The 22,376-nt window shown below is 39.9% G+C and overlaps 1 protein-coding gene across 2 annotated transcripts in view; it reads left to right on the forward strand.

Moving 5' to 3' along the window:
• LOC146315483 (protocadherin-15-like) overlaps positions 1-22,376 on the forward strand; it is a 278,737-nt gene that overhangs the window by 43,367 nt on the left and 212,994 nt on the right. The window contains exon 1 of one of the 2 annotated variants that reach the window (XM_084735431.1): positions 14,962-15,149. The exons of the other annotated variant lie outside the window; for it this stretch is intronic. The gene's annotated coding sequence lies outside the window, so the exon portion shown is untranslated. Of the gene's footprint in view, positions 1-14,961; positions 15,150-22,376 lie in introns of those variants that run through there. 2 annotated transcript variants of the gene reach the window in all.

Here is a 22,376-nt window from a genome sequence, read left to right on the forward strand (position 1 = left end):
CCTTTGTGTTTGCCATTTTGCAGTGAAGGTCAACCAGTCATCTCTGTGTATTCAGAAAATGTTCGTCCCTAGAGTATTTCAGTTCTGTTTTATTCTGTATTTCTTGTGCATGTCACAGGAAAACGGTGCTGTGTGTTAGATTTAAATTGTTCTGACATTGTGTTGGCACATGCAAGGTAGGTGAGAATCGATGTGTTTGTCTTTAATTTGATTTTTCTTTTAAATTGTATCTGTCTGTGTGGCGGTGCATGGGAAAGCAGATGTATTTACTGTGGTCATCTCTGTGCTCTGCTGTTAAGATAAGTCGATCTGGCTTGTCAGATCATACAAAACTGATGGCAAAGAAAAGGCAACAGTTAGTCATCTTTTGTCAAGCTACCAAGTCCGCATCATATTTTGTGAATTATCTGAGTCATCATGACAGACTGAGGGGACCCATAACAACAAATGTAAAAGGGAAAGGGATTTAGTGTCCTTGTAAACAAATAAAAACCATTATGATCGTAACCTTAAACACACTGCCATTTGGTAAAATTCATATTGTGGCCTTGCCAATGTAGGAGAACTCAATACTTTACTTATCTTTTGGCAAGAAGCATTAAAAGCACATTGTCATTGCTGCTAAAGCTTGGATCATTACTGAACAGATGCACAAAAACAAAATGAAACAAAGGTGTACATTCTCATTTGGCTTTGGTGTCCATTGTTGATGTGCAATTGTATGTACACAAATCTTTTGCATTGGAATATAGATTATCTTTGCAGGTTGATTTTATTGACTGTTATCACAGATATATTAGTCTTAGCCAGACCTCTCTCTACAATGCTGCATCAGTGCTGTTGGTTGGTCTGGCTCCACGCATTATTATTCTGCTCTCAGGGAAAACACCGGTTTGTGTGTGTTTCTTTAAACCAATTGTAATCATCGTGGGTGAAGCTAGAGTAGAGTAGGGTGTCCCTGTAAAATAGTGTTGGCCATTAACTTGTTTCGTTGAAATACTTGCACGTATGGAGGCAAGAACAGGCATTAAAAAGGCAAAATGTCCACAAAAGAAAAGCTTACAGCTGCTATCTGGTTTATGTTTGTACTGTTAGTGAGCCAGGTGCAAATTTGCCATTTTTAGCATGTCGACTGCTAGCTTGGAGGTTGTTGTTGTATCTTATAGGGACAGATATATCAGTAAAGGCATGTATGTTTGCAGGTAACCAGAAGGAAATAACAAAACAGTAAACTTGTGAATTTGTTTAAAAAAAAAGAATCAGCTGTTATATTGGTTTATTATAGGTTTTATTATTCTTGAGCATCAGTATCATGATAAGCCCAGAGAATCTATTATCAGTTCTATTCTAAAATAACATATTCACACTGATGTCACCTGGTTAGTCAGTAACAGTGACTGTAAAAAAAGATAGATGACACATCTCCACTTCCTCCCACTGAACATAAATGATGCCAAAATATCCCAGATATGGGTGCTGCCATCTTGTGCTGTTGATGCCATTCAAGCAGAGCTTTGCTGTCAATCAAGATGTGAATCCTCCTTTTTATAGCATCGAATAACTAATTAAGACCCAACTTATCAGAAAAAATTAACATGAGTGTGATAAGAACTACCTAAAATGACAGAAACCACCTCTGGGAAAAATTTAGTTGACGTGTACTTTTTTAGTTTGGCCCAAGTCCCATCTTCTAACATGGAAGGGGCAGGATTTATGACCTATATTGCAGCCAGCTGTTGACAACCGAGATGTTTTGGCTTCACTTTTGGACTGTCATGTTGTCCATGTTTCTATATGTCAGGGGTCAGTGGCGTTTTTACTGCATGTCGACAAAAAAAGGAGGTGAAACAACCTCACAAAAAGGATACTGGATGTTTTGTTTTATTTTTTGCAGTTTAAATGTGCAGTCAAGTACTTGTGGTTTTCAGTTTGTTATAAGTTAACCAGGCAAAGACAGCCACACCCACACATAAAGCAAGAAAAAAAAAACTAGTTGCATTTATAGGTGTTTTTAATTAAAGGAAAATATAGCTTCAAGTCATGCAGAAAAGAACGGTGTCTGCTTTTGCATGTCTACTCTTCAATAAGCTGGTGCGTCTCTGGCGAAAGGGCATATTAAGGAGACACAGTATCTGACAAGTAATAAAACGGAGCCCTTTCTGTGAAGCCCAAAGCTATGATTAGGGCCAGATTCTAATGCACTTCATTTGCTGTTCGTCTGACAGCTGTCTGTTTCCTGTCCTGTTTGGCCTCTAGTGTATTCTAGTCAATGTGGTGATGGAGTTCTTGAAAATCAACCCACTCCTCCACCACTTTCAAATCCAATCTTTGTCATGTCACCTCTGTGTGATCGCCTGTGTGAAAGGCGTTTTATAAATGTCTGAAATGACATATTATTCATCACACACATGCATACACACTCGCTTACGCTCAGGAAACAGGAGAGACGTGAGCATGGAAATAAACTTGCAGTGGCCAGTCTTTGCAGGTGGAAATGACAGAAAGATTTTGTAGATGAGGTGTGTGCTCCTAAGAGGCACAGCTATTTTGCGTGTGGAAATAAAAAGGTGGTGGTGTCTAGACAGAGAACAATGCGAGCTGAGCACATTTGACTGAATTCAGTTAATCTGGAGTTTTCTCGTTATTCATCTTTTCGTCTCTTTTGGACACTAGTGAGGCAGATTTAGTTGTCTGCATATGGGGCTCACAGGTCAAGGGCATTTTTTTTCAGTGAATGCAAGTTGTATAGCTTTTGTTCTCTTCCTCTCCTTTCTGTATCCGTGGTTACCTCTTTATCTTTGCCCTCATCTCAGTCTTATCTTCTGATAGCATCTACGTCCTTTATCTCCTGCATCTTATCTGTAGCGCCAGACACAAGAAAATGCAATCCAAAGGAGAGGGAAAGAGAGAGATAAAGGGCTCACAGAATTAGGGAGAAGGGGGAAGAGATGGAGAATAAATGGTGTGACAGAGTGAGAAAAAGGCAGATTCAAAGGTTTTCTGTAGATTTAGCCATTTAAAAAGAAGACTTGTTTGTGGGTCAGTCATCCTTTTCACCAAAGAACAGCATGAAACTGTCTTGGAAAATTGTAATTTTAATAATTCAAATATTTCACAATGACAAAGTCATTTTACAATCATGAATTTAGGCAATAATTTAATGTCATTTTTCATGCACCACCCCCACCCCAGATTTGGGGCATTGTGTAAAATGTAAATGAAAACAGAATGCAATGATTTACAAAAAATGTTTTGACCTGTTTTCAATTGAATACAGTGAAAAGACAAGATATATAATGTCCAAACTGATTAACTGTTTTTGGAAATATACACTCAGTCTGACTTTGATGCCTACAACAGGTTCCAGAAAAGTTGGGACAAGGGCCTGTTTAACACTGATACATTTTCTTTTATCAGCAAGAGTTTGGGAAGTGAGGATGCTGATTTTTCTCAGTCTTGTTTGATTTCAAGCGCTCAACATTCTGGGATCCCCTTGTTTATTTTGCACTTAATAATGCACCACCCATTTTCAATAGGAGACAGGTCAGGACCACAGGCAGACCAGTCTAGTACACAAACTTTTTCTGTGTTGTAACACATGCAGAATGTGTAGTGGCTTTGTCTTTCTGAAACAAGCAGGAGCATTTCTGAAAAAGACATCTTAATGGCAGCATATATTAATCCAAAACCTGTGTGTGACTGTTAGCCATGTCACAGATCGTACACATGATCACATCACAGACACTGGCTGCACTGAATTGAATACAAGTGATTTGGAAATCATTGCATTCTGTTTTTATTAATGTTTTACTCAGTGTCCCAACTTTTTTGTAGTTGGGGTTGTAGAAAAAAAAAGCCATCATCGCCCATATTCCTGCAGACAAAACACAATGCATCTTAACTGTCCTGTTTTGGGTATGTATTGATTTTTTTTACTGGGTGATAAAAGATTCAATCATGGCTCTGCGCACAAACTCTGACTCCAATCACTGTCCTCTCAAAGCCCTCACTTTGGCACCTAATTGATCCTTGTTTGCACAAACTGTCAGGCTTTGATGGATAATAAGCACTTGATTCGACTCCATCCACTTTTAAAGTTAAAAGTCACTGCTAGCCAGTTGAAGAAGTCAACTGCTCTTCTAGGTGCTAATGGACTCTCTAGAGGTTGCCCCTGGTTATAAAAGTAATAACCTGTGGTAGCTGTCAAAAGAGCTCTCTCCCCTTGGTTGCCAAGGTGTACTCTGAAGAGGAGAAGAAAAGGCAAGAAGGGGTAAAAAAAAAAAAAAAAAAAACAGTAAGAGGGAACATTTTCATTACAGCCCTCAGTGTTGGTTTCTATAGCCTCTGGGATTCTTTGCAACAGATCTGGTGCTAGTGCTCTGGTCCCCATGTGTTCCAATTATCAAACTCCTTTAGCTTCTATGCCCATGTGAGCAGCCCAGAGAAATCCTGTCTCATGAGTATTTTCTGTCACACAGCTGAAGGGTAACTGAAAGAATTACATTACAAAATGTATTACTGAAATAACTATGCAATTATGCTTATTGCAGTTGCAACCAGTTTACTTTTTTATGAGCAGACATTGTTCCTCAAAGTTGCTGTCAGTCAGTATTTTTAGATTAACGATGGATCACATGATTAGGTAATTTGTGTGCATGAGGTGTGACAAACTCATTTCAGCATGTTCTTTGGATCATTTTAATTAACCGTATTTGGTTTTTGACATTTCCTCCACTATAACCAATTTCCCTGGGGGTTACAAGATTTCACTACAGACGAACATATACACCTGAATAACGTTATTTTAAGTCAACTTTGGTGCATTTCCATGCCAGCATACTTGTTTTTTGCCACCACAGGCGGTGGTGACATTACTTTAGTCAGCTGTAAAGTGTGTAGACCAGAGGTATTGTGTTTTCATCACAGGAAAGAAATAAGACTATGACGTCTCCATGTATTCTTTTCAGCAGAGTTTGTCCAGACTGTAAAAAGCCACTTAGCAGCTACGTATCCGGCTGAGGTCAAGACAATAGACCTTTCATAAGACCAATAACTGCAAACTTAGTTATTTGGTCAACTTTCTCCTTTCATGTAAAAGCAACACAAAGGGCCATACCTTAAGCTAGCTAATGGTAGCAAAACACTAGCTAAGTAGCTAATTATTGATTAGATTAGTTACCTATCTCGTGAGCATCTTGCTAATATTAGATAACTTAAGCTGTGAATATATGTTTCTCTTACACGTCCCCTAACCATCTTCAAAATGTGGGTTTCTTTTCAACATAGACAGACCTGGCACATAGTATATCTAAGTACAAGAAACAGGAAAGGGAAAAAATGACCAAGGTATCAAACGTGATAAACTGTCATTGGAGCATGGAGTGAAAAGGGGTGGGACTTAGGAGGGGGAAATTAAAATAGCCTACAACCGGAGGTCTCCCAACTACGTCTCGGAAGTGTGGACCTGGCCACATGTAGAGTAACAGGCACGATCAGTCATCTTTTGTTCGCAGGCCACCATGTTTTTTTCTTGTATTTTTATATCTTCTCTGTGACAACAAACACAACACATAGCCTTTCAGCAGGCCCACTGTGACACTCTTTGGTCATTTTTCAGTTGAGGAAGTGCTGTTACATGTCTAAATGTCAGACCAGAGAATCAGAATGGGCAGATTTGAATCTCAGTGGATAGTAGATAGATAGTAATGGATAGTAGATAGTGGAGCATTTAGCAGCTGAAGAACCAGATTTTTCCCTCAGGGCTTGGTGGAGACCAAAACAGAACTAAAAGAGAGTGAAAATTCGACTTATGTTCACCAGGTGGCCAGAAACACAGCTCCAGATGAATTTTATGCTTCTCCGTAAGTGCTGGATGTGTAAATATTTGCTGAGAGCATGTTAACTTAAAGGGTGCTATTAATATGTTATATATTACAGCTGGTATGCAAGGCTATGCAACCTGCTGCATGCGACGAGCCCTTTTGCTCATGTTGTTTTTGTTGAATTGTGATGATTGACCTGATGTACCTGCACAATTGCACCGCTCATGGATTTGCCACACTAAAAGCCTTTTCACACCAAGAATGATTTCTCATGCAGAAAACTCAGACAGCAATAAAATATAAATCGACTGCAGGTCTGTCCTACAAAGACTTGCACAGTGGCTCAAATCTGTGAGCAGTGAGATATTTTGCATAATCACGCACTTTCAACTCAATTGAATAGGACATTGTCAGATTAGCTTGTGGATTTAAATCCACATTTTGCTTAGCATATTTCCTGCCTCAATGAAGAACAGGAAACCACCACAACGTGGTGTTGTGAACAAACTAGTCACAGTTATTTTTAAATCCACCCCCTGTGCAGACTTAAGCCCATGGATATTCTATGATAAACTGGTGAGTCAGCTGCCTTGCTCTGGCCTCAACCCCCGTTTTTATTTTAGTTAAAATGACAGTCCAATAACCAAATTCTAAGGTCATGTCTTTTGCAACCTCTTAACTATTTAAAATGTTCAGATTATAGGCCCTTGTTTTTTATTACAGTAGTATCAGCTTCCCCTTCGACTCAGCTTACAATAGGAAAGAATAGTCTGCATTGATGTTATCTATTATCTCTGGGAATGATGAGTCTAATGGCAAGGCTCACCTGTCCACCACGTCTTTATTTCTTACTCTTGTTCATTTGTTTTCTTTGACCTCTCTTCCCCTCTCTCTCTTTCTCTCACACACTCCGTCTTGTTGGTTTTCTCCACCCTCCCTCCCTCTTGCCCCCCCCCCCCCCCCTCTAGCTTGCCCGCTGTCTCAGTTGCTCTGACCTCTCAATATCACACAAGCTGTCAGTGCCAAACTATGAATGTCCCTTGACACTTATTCGACTCAGACTCCCTTCGGCATTTCCATTTGCACAGAGCCAATTTCAATTTTTATAGCTGGTCGTGTGGGGGATAGGCTAAAGCCTGCAGTCAGAATAAGCCAAAGTTGGAGACACAGAAACAAGTGCCCTAAGCAGAACTATGTGTTCTTGTATGTGTGCCTATGTGTGTGTGTTTGTTTCTTTGAAAAGGTGGCTCACTCAACCATGGAGGCTATCTGAACCTACCTTTTGGCAATTCGACCATCTGAAATAACTACCCACCATCCTGTTAAAATAGCTTTTCAAGTGCATTCCAGGGATAACTTTATCTTACTTCTCTGATAAATCAGCCTAATGCATGACAATAAACTGTTCGAGAGATAATTAGCATGCTAATAAGGACTCATTGCAGAGCGCGCACCAGTAGGAGTGCATGGTGCTTTTCTTTGCTACAGAGCCGGCTCCCTTTCAGCACCATGGACAGCACCAAATACTTAACTCTGTGTGGGAGGCTGCCTGCTGCCCACATCAGTGTAACCATGGATAGCTAATGACACCATATGCACAAACTCACCATTCAAGTGTGCAGGAATATTTAATTTTTATGGAAATGTTGGTTCAGGCTCTGATATTTCTTTGGTCTTAGGCAGAGGTGGCAAACAGTACAGATACTTATGTAAAAAAAAGAGCAGAAGTACTGATTCAACTTCTTTACTCAAGTAAAAGTGAAATTGTACAGGCTCTGAAATGTGCTCAGGGTGTAGCTGAAGGACATTTCTACAGGCTGGTTGTGTGCAAAGCTAACTGAAGCTCACCTTTTCTCTGTGCTCCAGTCTCCTTCTCTTGTCTGTTTTATTTTGTTACATCTTTTATGTTTTCATCTTGTTGTGCGTGATATGCAACGATGGATACACAAAGGGATCATCTGTTCTATGTATTTCCGTCCAATTCATTTAGGCTGAAATTGGTCTCAAGGTTGGCAAAGCAGTGCACAATGATGCAAAATTAAAAAAAAGGCGGAACTGTTTGCACCCTGGATTCAAATTCTAGTTACCCAGGATGACTGAATAGCTGAACGGCTACCATGCGCCTATTCTCACGCAGGTGAAAATAGAGCCTGTTTTGAAAATGTAAGGAGTAGAAAGCACAGATATTTACATTAAAATGTAGGACATAAAAGTAAAAAGTCCAAAAACTAAATAGAAATAACTCTAAAACTGTAGAGAAATATGGCCATATTTTCTGTCTATGTTTTTGGGAATGCAGGGGTGGTGCTCTTTTCATTAGAAGTCCAGTTCACATGCCTCCAGAAGAGAAGAGGAAGAGAAAGAATGTGTCATTGCACCGTGCTGCGCTCAAAAAGCAAGGCATCCTTATCATACCCTAGATTTTCTTCACACATGGTGTCACACATCAGCACATGTGGAAGCTGTCCTCTCATCTCTCAACCTGTGGTACTTGGCACAGTCCAGATGGTACAAAGACAGGGAAGACAGAGGAAGATTTTGGCATTTTCTTGTTATTTTTTTCTTATTATATTGCCAACATCAACCTAGCCTACCTAAAAATCACAGGATGACTGTCACACACCGTTGTTTCAAATTGCTGTTCAATTACAAGGCCAAGATTTAAGCATCTCACAGCTTTAGATCTGTGTGTGTTTGTGTACGTAATTGCTCATGCACACACTTCTATGCATGGGCACACACTCCCTCGGGATTGCCTACAGGGAGCTCGCAGGCAGAGGATTTCGGAACTGAACAGTGCATGCACACAGTCCAGGGAAATGACGCTTCAACGAGAAGAATCGTTCAATTTGTCCCAAGTGAAAAACAATATTCAAGATGAAGCATGCGTTTTTATAGCGCCAGTGTCTTCTTGCTCGTGATTTTTCTTTCGCACAAGGTTTGTAGAATCACTGGTGCTGCCGTGATGAGTTTGTTGACCTTATAGAGGCAAAAGCAAAAGGATTTTATAAAGATGGCATCTAAGGAATTCTGTTGATTTTCTGTTCATCCGAGTATGACCACGCTTTCCAAGAAACAAGCCTCTGAATGATTTATTGTGCCATTGATTCAGAGAGCTCAAAAAGAGGCACACACCACTAGTTGACTCACTCTAAAATAAGAGGGGAAGCAGCGGTTCACTTGCACTTCCTCTCCAGATCCATGTTGGCTGGATGGTTGCTTGAATCTCACATTAGTGGAGTAAATTGATAGCACTAAATAATGCTGCAGATGGTGTGCAACCAATTACCCAAACAGTGTCTATCCAAGTCTGAAAACATCCAGCCGCTCTTTAAAAACAAGTCATATTCACACATTCTAATGATCCCAGAACCAATTTAATGGGTCGGCTAAAATTCAATACGTAAACAATGCACCTTCCACCCAAAATAAGAATGAATGAAGACTTCTACAGCCCCTAAATGTGAGACAAGAAGGCATTCATTGAGAATAATTAAACCATTTCTGTCTGTCACTGCAGGGAGTTTGCATCTGCTTGGCGAAATCAGTTTTCCTGAGCTTTAAAGAAATGACTGAAGGTGCCGTATTAATTCAACATCACTAATAGGAATTATTTTCCCTGAAGAAGACGTGCCTGCGTAGTGACAGAACCCTCGGCTGAATACAAATAAGCTGCATGCATCGTTCATAAAGCGGGGCCCTCAGGGTTCCCTGGTTGTACAAGAAAAAGGCGCAAACATTGATACAACTTTGAGCATTCTCAGAAGAATACACGGTACCTCAAAGTCAACTTAACTGCTCCTGGTTTCAGGTTTTTTGTGCATGCATAATTAGTTTTAAAGGAGAAATCTATAATATATTTACTGCAATTTATCATAAAATTACCATGATCACACCATGTACCACCACAGCTGTGGCGCCCTTTTAACCTTGTATTCCAGGCAGGAACAACTGTTTTAATTTGACTGTTTCACATTAATTGGAGTTCAAGTTAATGCAGAATGTTTTCAGAATGAGTAAGCGTCTGTGTATGAGTCCGTAGAAATCATTCATAATCTTTTAGAGGGAGTAGATGTTTATAATGTTTAAATTGAGGAATATGACTGAACTTAGCTTACAGCTGACAGTTTCAAACAGCTGATCAACTTACTGTGTAGGGCTGGTTGTCACTCTGGGGCAGGGTGAAACAACTTGCTTCGACCACAGATTGTATATTAAATAGGGATTCAACCTAATATATATACAGTGTATTGCTCCAATTTGGACTGCAGTACTCATTTTTGGATGTGCAACTGCTACATATTGGTCCTTTAAAGAAAGTTTTTAGTTGAATTATGTATCACTCATCCAATTCAAGCCACTGAACCGGATCCTTTCTAATAAAAAAAGATTGTTTCCATAAGTTTTTTCTTATATAAACATTATTACAGTAGGATGGGCACACACAGTGCAGATATTTGAAGAATGATGTTATGAATTATAGAATAATGAAGAGGAAAAGGCTTATTAATTTCTAGTTATGAAAGTTTATTAGTGCCTGCAGCTATTATTACACTTTTTCTCCTTTCCCTTCTTCTTTTCTCATTTTTACCAATTAAATGACATACTAGCACACACACACACACACACACACACACACACACACACACACCTGCATGTATGATGTCTGTTTGGTGATTTCTCACTTCATTGGGTCACTGAGATGAGACTTTTTCCCAAGAGTGGCATATCCCTTAATCACCCTCCTCTGTGGAGTGTCTTCACTCCTGCCTGAACCCTGGCCCCTCGTTTTCTGTGCAGCAACAGAGACGAGATGAGAGGGAGAATTAGCACTGTGGCAGCGGCTGATTATTAGAGAGCTTCTGCTCAAAGCCTTTCTCATACCAAAAACAAGCTAGGCCAAGTGGAGGTAGTGATGACTTAACCCGGATTAGCTCTTCATGCTCATCCAGTGCCTTTGCATGCCAGTTAAAGAGCTATTTTTATACCATTTTTAGTTACCTTGAATGATTGATAGACTAAATATGCAATTATCTTGTCTTGTGTTGCATCCTAATAATAGGTCTGATGTATCATTTAAAAATGTGTTTCATGTCTTTTGAAATTACAAATCACCCAGTGAAATGAAAAAAAACCCCATCTAGCTACATTCTTTTGAAAAGGTAGTTGCTACCTCTGCCAGTCTGAAACACAAACTGACATGATGTGCTCTCTAATGAGCCTGTGGTCCTGAATTAAACATGGTAAAGAGAATCTGAGCACTCATTGAATGAAAATGGTGAGACGGTTTAAATCTCCAAATGCTAGTAAGTGCACATTTTGTGTTTAGATTCCTACTGTTTCCAAAGGTCAAGAATGAACATCTATTCCACGCTGAATTATACATGCCAGTAGTATTATTTAAAGGAGTGGTCCTCAACCTTTTCGAGTCGCGACCCCCAAGAATAATCAGGCTGGTGTCCGTGACCCCCACAGAAAAATCCATATTGCAAGGTGCGTGGAAGGATGTTATTTCCAAAGCTTCTTGGGAGTCCGGGGCTCTGTTTGAAACGCTGGTGCCTTGCATTTCTCAGTTGATGGTCTCACTGTCAGACTTTCAACTGACCCACCTCGAGACTCGGGGTGTTTTTACATTAGGTACAATTGCTTCATACTGTGCATGAGTTCGATTGCCCCTCCTCTCCATTCCCCGGCCAGTCAGCTTTCACATTAGTCATGTTGTTCTGTACCCGAGTACACTTGCATCACCGTCTACACATTTGTCTGTGTTGCTGCTATAGTGTAGAAAAGCCTGCCAGTGTCAACATCCCAAGAGCAGTGCGCTTGTTTTTGTTGCGGTTAGTTTTCATACCTGATGCCAACTGTACTCAAGTACACATGAATCATTCTCGTGACCACCTTTTCAAGTGGACCCAGGCATGAATCAGTAACCCTGGATATGGTACACAGTGGGGGCTTTCACGTCAGGGACAAAGGCTTCCTCAGGTTAAGAACCACTGATTGAGTGTGAGCTGTGGTTTTGAACCTCTCTGGTCTGAGGTATATAGCCCTAAGATGCCCTTGGATCAGCACTACTTACCACGTTTTAAAAGCAGATACTGTTACAGTATTTTTTCTCTTACAACAAAATGTGATGGAAATGGAATTTCATGGTTTGGATTTTTTCTTCATGACAATTATTCATGGTTCCCGGAGGATGAATCCTACTGACTCTGGCTATCTGCTAAACATCAGCATATATGACATTACAGTTTTGCCTCACAGACCCACTAGCATGACAGTGACAGAGAAGAAGGGAATCACTGATTTGCAGGGCCACATTTATGGACATTTACATTTAAACCATTAGCCTCTAAGTTGATTTTGATGATGGATTCAGGAGTCAGTTTGACGTAATTGTTTAACAGTTTAATTGTGATATTCCCATTTCGAATTTATTATGAAGTCCCTCAGTGGGTTTCTGCTTTTGTTAAAAGTCTTAATAGATACTGCCAAGTTGTTTTATCTCACCAAATTACATCAGCCGTTCGAGAAAGGTAAGTTTATATTGTCAGAATATTCAAATTTTACTACTGTTGACGTGTCTTTTGTGAACAGGACCCCCAGCTGTGTCTCTTGTGTCAAAGCTGTTTTATTGAATATTCCCTGCAACCTTTAGTTGGGACTTATTCAGCATGCCATCTAATTAGAGTATATTGATGGGAGGCTTTTTGTTGTTGGTTGAGCTGAAGGGAAGAAAAAGGCCAGTGATTGTTGCAAAGTGACAGGTGAATCATAGCGAAATGCCTCCAGTGGTATTATTTCTCAACTCCGCTCCAATCGGTGCAGACAGAGAATACTAATGGATTTAACTCTGAAATAACTGACAGCTGACAGTATATAGCTTTTGTTGACCTCCAGTCAGAAACTATAGGTCCACTGCGGTGACAGTGGCGGTGGAGTCCACACAGTGTAATAAGTTATGGATTAGTTTGACCTTCGTGAATGAGTTTGCTGACTTTTATTTTCATATAGGGTAGACATTCTGTTAAAGATAGTATATACCCCAGGAGGATACAGTAGGGGAGAGCCATGACAAAAATATAGCAGGGACTGTTGCAACACGGACCATTTCTCTTGAAACATGGAAGTCGTTCACTCCAGCACACAAAAATAAACAGATGTCTTTTCTGTTTTTAAGGTAATGTTTATTTGTTGTAAATATATATCATCTGTTAGACTCTTGTAGAATTTCTTTACTCTTTATATTTTCAAGAAATGCCCAGGCTTATAGTGGGAAAAAAAACTAACAAGTCTCACCGTTCCGGATGTGTATGGCACCATTTGAATGTGTCAAGCTGTTTCATTTTTACGGACAGTCCCAAAGAGATGATTATGCACTAAAGTGCGCTTGACGCATTGGAGTAATTTCGTACAATTGTGACATTTAACGCGATACACTGACGTCAGAGTAACATAGTCATTTGTTTGAAGGGCAAACTGAAACATTACAGTTGAGATGAAATGAAAGATGCCTTTTAAACCCTTTTAGATTCCATCCCCAGTCATAGTATGCATCTATTTAACAATATGTACCAAAAAATATTTAAAAAATCTTTTTTGATTTTTTTTTTTCAATTTTTTATATCAAAATAATGAATTTTCTCAGTGTAAAACAAAATATGACTGGTGTTTACATGAGCTAGAACCAACTAATTTCGACTGATAGAAACTTTTAGCAGTGCAGAGCTAAGGCAGATTCATTAGTTAGCTTATAAGCATCAGTATGATACATTGGCGTGTCTTCAGATGTCCCCCACCTCAAACCTTGTTCTGCCTCAACAAAATACTTTGGCTGTCTGGCAAGAATGTATCCGTTACAATGGACTGCTTCAGCTATCTAATTTTAGGTATATGGAGCATATGGGCTGGGGGCTGGGTCTCACTAATTAATAGTGCTGTATAAAAACACAACTTTATAACTTGTACTAAAACACAACTTGATGAGTTTATTCTTTATTCACTGATTTGGGTGAAACAGGGTCATAATTTGTTTTAGAGAAAATCCTTCTGGTCTTCCCTCTGATGTCCTCTGGCTACTCAGCTTCAACTCTGGAGATTCTGCTAACTTAGCTGCCGTTACTGAGCAACAGAACTGGGCTCAGCTGTCTCCCAGTGAACACAGCTGGACTGGGACCAGAGTAACCTCAGAGACGAGGACTACAGTACCAAGGTCATAAACCTGGGTCCAGCATTTCAAAACTTTTAATCTTGATTAAAAGTGATCCTGATAGGATTAAAGCCTAAAATTGGGTATTTCAAAATCAGGATCCTGATCCTACAAAAGTGGTATATGGATTTAATAATCCAATTCTACCCAGAATCCAGATAAAATGTTGTTTTTACATTTTAATCATTCTAAGAACAACTAGAACAAAGGCAGAAAACAGAAAAACAGACCAAAAAACAAATAAACAAGCAAAACAAATGATTAATTGATATTGGTAGGACATGCTGTTCACAATATGGTAACTCAGAATAAGGGAAGCAGGGACTCCCTACAACATATACTATTTTGCATTGAATATTTTGGGGTTTTCTCTTATTTGTACTTACCTGTAGCTGCAAGTCAGCAGAGCTTGTATCATGATTAGCACCGAGGTCACCCTCTGCATTTTCACCTGTGGTGGTGTTTCACATGGAGGGTATGTCAGTGTCTAATGCTCGTAAAATGATCCACTGTGGCTCACACAAGTTTCTTTGCACCAGCAAGCTCACATGATTGCACAATTATTCATGGGTCGCCTTTTGTCCATGTTAGGCTGATTTATCGGCCAGTAATATGTTTGATTCAAACATTAATTTGGAGTAATCCTTAGGACAACCTAGGGTTTCCAGACCCCCTGTTGAAGACCCATGCTCTAGTCTAAATAAACACATCTCTGTGTACAAACGGACCCAGCTCTCCCCTACACCTGAGTCGGTCAGGTGCATATCGAGCAAATATGAGGTGGGGGGAGGAGGAGCAGTGGCGCTTTAGCCGGGCTCACCTTTACTGACCGGTGTAATAAGATTACCTGCTTCTCACGTCATGTCCACACAGAGACAGAGGGAGGGAGGGACAGAGAGGGAGAGAGACGAACGGGGCTGCTCCGTGCAGTTGGCTCGCATTAGACCCAGGATCCAGCCCCTCCGGTGAAGTGTTGCTGTGTCGGGCTAAAGACGCTGGGGCAGCAGAGTGCTCATGTGCCCGTGTGAGGAGGCTGTAGCTGCCCTGTCAGCCGGCATTTGTGGCTCTCTTCCCGTCCGAAAGGGATTTTCGTGAAGTACTTCTGGAGCCAAAACATGGTAAGACGATTTCTCCGGTTTTCTGGACGACTGTCATTATGAACCGCCACATGGGCGTCACGATAGGCGCACACACCGAAGCCCAATCAGCGTTCTTACTGCGTAATTTGTCTTTTTGACCTCGGAGTGGGAGCTTCTTTAGGAAGCCTGCGTCCATTGCCAATATTTCCAGCGTATCATGTCGATTCCCCGCCGTGAAATGAGTAATCCATTGGCGTTCACCTCAACTCTGCCCTGATCTGTGCCGCTAATCTCCGGAGGGTGAAGTTTTCAAACAGTGACTGAGCGCATCAGCGTCCACTTTGGATTATCTAGGGGTGATATCCCATTAATGCTTGTGCTCGACTGTAAAATGTAGTTATCGGGTTGACAGACCATGCAGAGGCTGACTGCGGCTGTTGTTTTAATATTTCAATGAGCTGCTGGAGTTATTACAGAAACAATTGGTACTCTACTGAGCATCGACAGCTGCGTTCCTTATTAGTTGACTTTTGTATCTCATCTAATATGCATATCAATAAGAGCATTTTTTTAATGGAGAACACGATTGGCATGCAATAACTTCCACCCCCTGAGTGTGAGCAGTATCAAGCTGCAGGAGGTAATGCATCCCCCTGCAAAACTTCATTCACTCACTGCCTGCCAATTCACAGCCAAGCTCGCAAGAGCACATTAAATGTAATGTACTGAGGGTGAATTTTGGTCTTGAAGTCTGCTGCTTTTTGGATTTTAGAAGGCATTTTAAAAGACCAGTTAACTGCAGTGGTCCATGTGGTGGTTAGATTTCACCACCAGCTAACCTGAGCAGCATTATAGAGTCCTGCAAGTGCTTTGGGGGTGTTTGGAACCACACAGATACACTTGAGGAGTGCAATAACATGCTAGAAATAATTATACAGTATAATAATACCTGCAACTTTGTTTCTTTTTGTGTGGTTAATTATGAGCCTTACTACACGCAACATTAAAGCTATAATATGTAACATTTCTGCATTGTGACCTATGATGTATATTTTGTTTAGTTGTGTACTTACATTATCCCAAATATTTTTAACAATATTCAAACACAGAGGAATCCATCATTTATTCAAGGTAACAGTGCGTTTCCGCTTTGGCCGTTGCGAGCTAGTTGCTAGAATGTCTGGGAAAACATACATCAGTGCATGTGATTAAAGGTAATGTGAATAAAACTTTAATATTTAGCCTATTTTGTCCATGAACATGATTTCTGCCTGTTTCATGTCAGATAGATTTCCATCAACTATGGTGGTTGTTTAAAAGTGAAGATAACATGCTCCTTAACAACACCATGGACTATGTCTGTTGTTGTTGTTTTAATGTGAGAGACCAGCAGCAGGGTTTATATGTTGCTCGTTCAGTGTTTCTTGATTTTGTTAATCATAGCTTACATGTAAACCCTTCGCCAGTCTCCATTATCAGTCTGCTTACTGATAAGTCACATAATTAACGCTATGCTAACAGAAAAATCAGCCCAAAGGTTACACAGGACATCTGAAGGGGCTATTAATGATCAATAATGGCCCATTGTTTGTCAGAGCTTTCATTTTTTTAAAGAACATTGGGTACTAAAGCTAAAGACATGCAGACATGCTATGTAACAGCTGCAAAAGCACAGGTGTAATTAATAACACTCATGACGGCTGCACTCCATTTAGGTGTGCCATGTTTTAAATTAAAATTTAATTAAATTTGCCTCTGTATTAATGCTGCTTATGAACTTTTTTTTACACTCTGTTGTTAATTTTTTATTTTTTTTTAATTACACACATGTAGGACCAAAGTACACGCAGTCACATGGAGAACCGCCAGTTTGACGTCAGCGGCCCAAGCAGTTAGTGGTTTTGTGCCTCACTCAACAGTGCCTCAGCAGTTCCCATAAGGTGTATTGTCACATGATCCATGCCAGACTTGAACCCTCTGGTTCTGAAGCAGAGTCTCTTCAGACTGAACTCCTGCCTCCACGCGCTAGTAGCTTCTCCTACTGACACCTGAACTCAATGAATGGATTTCGTTAATGTTATTAGTTACACCTGTGCTCTTGTTGCTATGACAAGTCGAAATATTTGCTGTGAGGAGGCAGTGCCACTGTATCTAGTGCTTGTTGCTCCTTTAATAAAAAAATACTTGGCTTTAAAAGCTTTTTCTGTCAGGCTGCTTTGATATTACTCTTGACGGTGCTCTTTACATGGAAGTTTTAACTATAAATACCATTGTAGAAAAAAGTGAGGAGTTTCCTGTAACCTCAGATGAGCTGATGCCTTAACATGTAGAGTATAATCCACTGGTAGTTTAGATGAGGTAGTTTAGATGCTTCACAGGCTTCTTAATTAACAGACAGTGCTACCCAGATAGCGCCTAATTACACATCTGCCCCCGCATGTTCGACAATCAACTTCAAATGGCCTCTGTACCATATGTTCACCTACAGTAGTTTGTGTGTGTGCGTGTGTGCATGTCAGTTTTTTTTCCTGAACATCTTGGCATTTACGTATCTGTGTAAAGATGGAAGAAGGGGAGACTGCATCTTGTTCTATAGCAGTATGTATGTACTGTTATTTTCTGCAGGCAGAGCCAATAGAGAATCACATTATCACTTTAGGTATCTAAGAGCCCCGCCTGAGAGGAAGAATGATGTGCACTTGTATGTTGTGGGAATGGATTTCACAGGACTTTGCGTCAGTGTGATGTCACCTGATTTGTAAGGTCTTTAGTTCACTGAGTTGTACAAAAGAAGACATTCACGTCTTATAGTTTACATATAAATAGTTAAATTGAATTTGTAGAAAATAAATTTCATGAAATATGTCATCATCATGGTGTTAAAAAGGATGCGCAGCATAACATGTAAGACTGCAACTCATACTTTTCATTGTCAATGAATATGCCGATTACTGTTTCTAGTGAAAAACGCACAATCACGATGGCCTTCAGCCCAAGATGATGTCTTGAAATAGCTAAGTGTTTATGACTAGCAGTACAAAACTCATAGATATTCAACTTGTAATTGCAAAGGGGAAAGAAAAAACAGCACAATTTAAGCTGGAACCAAAAGATGTCTGGCATTTTTCACTTCTCAGTGACTTGCAGTGATTAATCAATTATCAAAATAGTTGCTAATTTATTTACCCTACTGAATAGGGTTGGGCTGATGTAAAATTTTCAAACCAGTTTGATATTAAACCAAAGACCAGATGGGTAATACTGAATTTTACAACCAGGTGTTGCATATGACTCTGCTGCTCACAAAGACTGGCCACATTTCCCATAATGCATTCTAATGCTGGAACACATAAACGCCATACAGTAGTTTTTTGCTGTTTTGTGTTTCAAAATGCAAATGTTACTTTTTGTTAGTGTTTGTGATGTGCCCATGCAGAAAGTTGTGTTATTGTTGGCAATTGCCATTTTTGACAGTATAGAAATAGCCGATCTTCTCGCAGATGGTCTTGTTTCCTTACGTAGATCATGCAGAGGCATTGGTAGTAGCTTTAACAAATACCATTTCACTGAGTTGTACTCCAGATCAGACCAGTAGTAGCAGAAATTGAAGACTGTGGACTACAGATGGAGTGTCTCTAACATCTGTTAGGCTAGTGACTGGAGGTGGAACTTGAAAGAGGGTTTATAGTCTTGTTAAAATTGCCTACCAAGACATGAATAAGACAGCATGATATCAGCTTTAAGACTCTGAACTTTCTTCAGGGTTTTTTCTTGGGGCCAGTGCTTAGTGGCCATTAGGGAATAGCATAATAAGGTACTTCTGCACTTCAGCTTTGGTGGTTGCTCCTTGATTGATACAAGGTCTTTACTGCTGTTATGAGCTTCAGGACTGGTAAAAGACATATATACCATTTTTATTGTCATGATGGAAGACAGGAAGCTCAAGGCGGTCTTCTCTTTAAGTATTAATGGGGTGAACTAAAGACGTTATAAAATACTCTGGTAACTGAAGTGAACCAGAGGGGATATATTAGGAGTGGTGAATTATCCTTAGAAGTAATGCAGTGTCTTGTTCATACCAAAGGATGGCGAGGAAAGCCTTCAGGGTGTGGCTCGTACAGGTGGAAGGAAGTCAAAATGAGACATATCATTCCACCGGGCGGTCAGCCTCCATTGGATATAGCAGGTTATTTCAGATGGAGCAGCTTGTTAGAGAACTGAGTGACTTTCCATGTTATTCCACCTCAGCATTATCTTTCAATACTGAAATACGATGCTCAGCAGTCCACAGTCACGCAGCTGAAGGCACCTGATGCTCAGATCACTTTAGGTGAGCAGTTTGCATTAATTTCCTCTTCCCTTTTCTTTTTTACATGCGCTCACACTAGGCAGGTGTGTGTGTTTGTGTGCATGTGTGTTATAACTGTAATTAACAAGGGCTGCAACATTCCCATGACTGACTAATGATCTAATCTTGTCTGTTGCATCAGCGCTTCACACAAAATGCATTCTGGTGCTGAAACAAATAAGACTGCATTAATTTTGCAGCCCTTGAGCAATGAAGGCAGAAAGTAATATTGGAAGTTTAAAAAACTGTCTAATTTTAGATTTTAAGTATTGTGTTATGCTAAAACATGTAATATAAGCCACTGCTAGTTAAAGTTTGAGGCTGACAATATTCTATATTTTGGTATTTTGGTACAGGTGAACCCAAGGAGCTTAGCTTAGCTTCCTCAGCATAGTTAGGCAGCTAACTTTAAAGCCTCAGAGGCTGAACACAACAAGTCACGGACATGTGGTGCGGAGAAAAAGACCTCGCTGAAAACCTGGCATGGGGAGGTGTGTCGGATGTTCACCCGGCAGGGATGTGACAGTTTATTTGCCTCCCAAAACAAGTGCCTCAATGTTCATTATGATGTCTCGCTGTGACATCATCATATGTCAGTGTGATAGACATCACCCAACCTGAAAATGTAAATCTTTAAAAACAGGTCACACTTATTTATGTGTTATCGTTTTTTTAAAAAGGGCCATGTAAGACATTTTTGGTCAAACATCACTCAAACAGGAGTAAATGGTATATTTGTTGGGGACTGTATCCAGGCACAGATTTGTTGACCAGGTGGTTATTTACAGCAGCAGAGCCGCATAATGTACGTGGGATTGACTCAGAATAAGCAGTGCAATGGTGTACCACATTGATAAGTCTTTTTAGACATCAATGGAGGTTTCTGGAATCAAGGAATAAGGCACCATATACTACACAAGCAATATTTGTTATTAGAATCAATTTATTTTTTATTTTGGTATTTTCAGGGATTTGTTGGCAGTAAGAAAGGTACAGAATGCCTGCTTTATCGTTTAACTGTTGGCTTGTTGTATGTTTTGAGAGAGAAGTTCACCTCAGGGGTTTGTTTAAACCTGCATTAATGATCTTTTTGGCACTTGGGGGCAGTGTAACAAGTTGTCATCGCCGCATTGACCCTATTTTAACTTTTTAAAGGTGGATGGGTTTTCTTTTACATTTCAGCTGACATATATCTAGAAGCAACACTGATGGGAGCACTGAGAGTGAACCAAAAGTGAAGTTGCACATCAGAAAACCAAGATAGTAAGCTGAAAGATGCTATAAAACTCTGTAGAGCTGAAAGGAACTGAAAAGTTAGGTGATAATTACCCGTGGCTCCGTCAGTCTTAGGACTTCCTTTTCAATTTGTTATGTAAATGACACTACACTTTGATCCATTGTTCATATAAAGATATTTCTAAAAGCAGCCTTGAGTTTGACTAGATATTGTGTAGACCTGTTAAAAACTGTAAAATGCCAGAGTTTCAGATGAATAGTTATAAGTTAGCACCAAGGAGAAGACTTGGATGTGGTATTTCAAAATACACTATTTGCCTCTCAATTTCAAATTTTTGCTGTCAGGTTTCACAGATTGAAGAAACAGGATGGGTTATAAAACTGGGATTTCATCAGAGTTTAAAGAATATTTTCCCCACAGTACATTACTATCATAACTTACTTATCATTCAGCAAATATCACTTTATTCATATGCACAATGGACACCTCAGGGTAACCATTTCAATATTATTTGATAAGAGACTCGTGGGTAGTGATGCCTGAAATGATTTGGGCCCAAGTGCATAGTGAGAGGAAGAGGAAACAGGCGCAATTGTGAAATGCTCTTTCTTTCCATCTCACCTTCCTCCCGGTGTTTCAATTTCCAATGATGTTCTTTCACAGATTCAGAGGAGCTGAGGCTGTGGGTTGCAAGTCTGTGCTATGATTTACCACCTTCTCCCTCCCTGTTTCCATGTGGGGAAGGGCAGGTACTGCACAGCAAGAACACCATTATCAGATCAGCAGCTCAGTGTCAGATATCAGAGGTAGTAAACTCTATTTCATCTCGGCTACCTGTAGCGGTATGAAATGTGCGAATGGGAACCATTAGTACCAAACCAGTGTAACAGACTGCAATGAGCATGGAGATGAGTCAAAGACACAGGTGTGTTTGAGGAGACTGACAGATGATCTTATCTCTGCACCAGGGGAATGATGCCTATGTAGTTTGAGGACATCTATTTTAATATAATAACACATTTCTTGAGTGTTGGATGTGTTCATTCTCCCCGATCATTGTCTGCCCTCTTTATCACTCTTTCACTCTCTCAACCCTTCTACAGTTGTCCGTATTACTGTCAATTATGGATTTGTCACAAGTTCTGCATGCCAGTCTACTTAGATGTGAGAAAACTATTATAATATTGAAATATATCTTGCAATATAATCTACATTCAGTCCACCGGCACAAGTGTCATTGTGCTGTCAGTTTCTTATTTAAGCCCTATTCTCACCTTTGCAATTCCAGAGTGTGAAAGCCTGAACAAAGGAAACAGCTCAAGGCTACAATGCAGCTGCACATAAGTATGAATTCTATTTTAAAAAAAAAGGAAAAACAAAGGAAAAGAAAAGAAATCAGCACAAGGTGTGTTGGGTAAATAAGTCACTGTTAATAAGCTTAGAGCAGATATAAGTATTGTACAGAAACCAAGCAGTAAAGTCAATGAAACGTGGGATTTCATATGCTTTCTTAATTAACTGTAGATCACATATCACACATTGTAACTAGCTAGTCAACAGCATCTGTTTAGTGCTTTCTCCTCCCTTAAAAGGAATTTAGTTGAAATGCCAATGAGATGCTATAGGCTTTTTGCTGAAGAAGAAGAAATGAAAGTATCTTGGCCTTTGACCAATCAGTTTA

Source organism: Lutjanus erythropterus, chromosome 14 (assembly GCF_056507025.1).
Source record: "Lutjanus erythropterus isolate fLutEry1 chromosome 14, fLutEry1.hap2, whole genome shotgun sequence".
In the NCBI taxonomy this organism is placed as follows: domain Eukaryota; kingdom Metazoa; phylum Chordata; class Actinopteri; order Lutjaniformes; family Lutjanidae; genus Lutjanus; species Lutjanus erythropterus.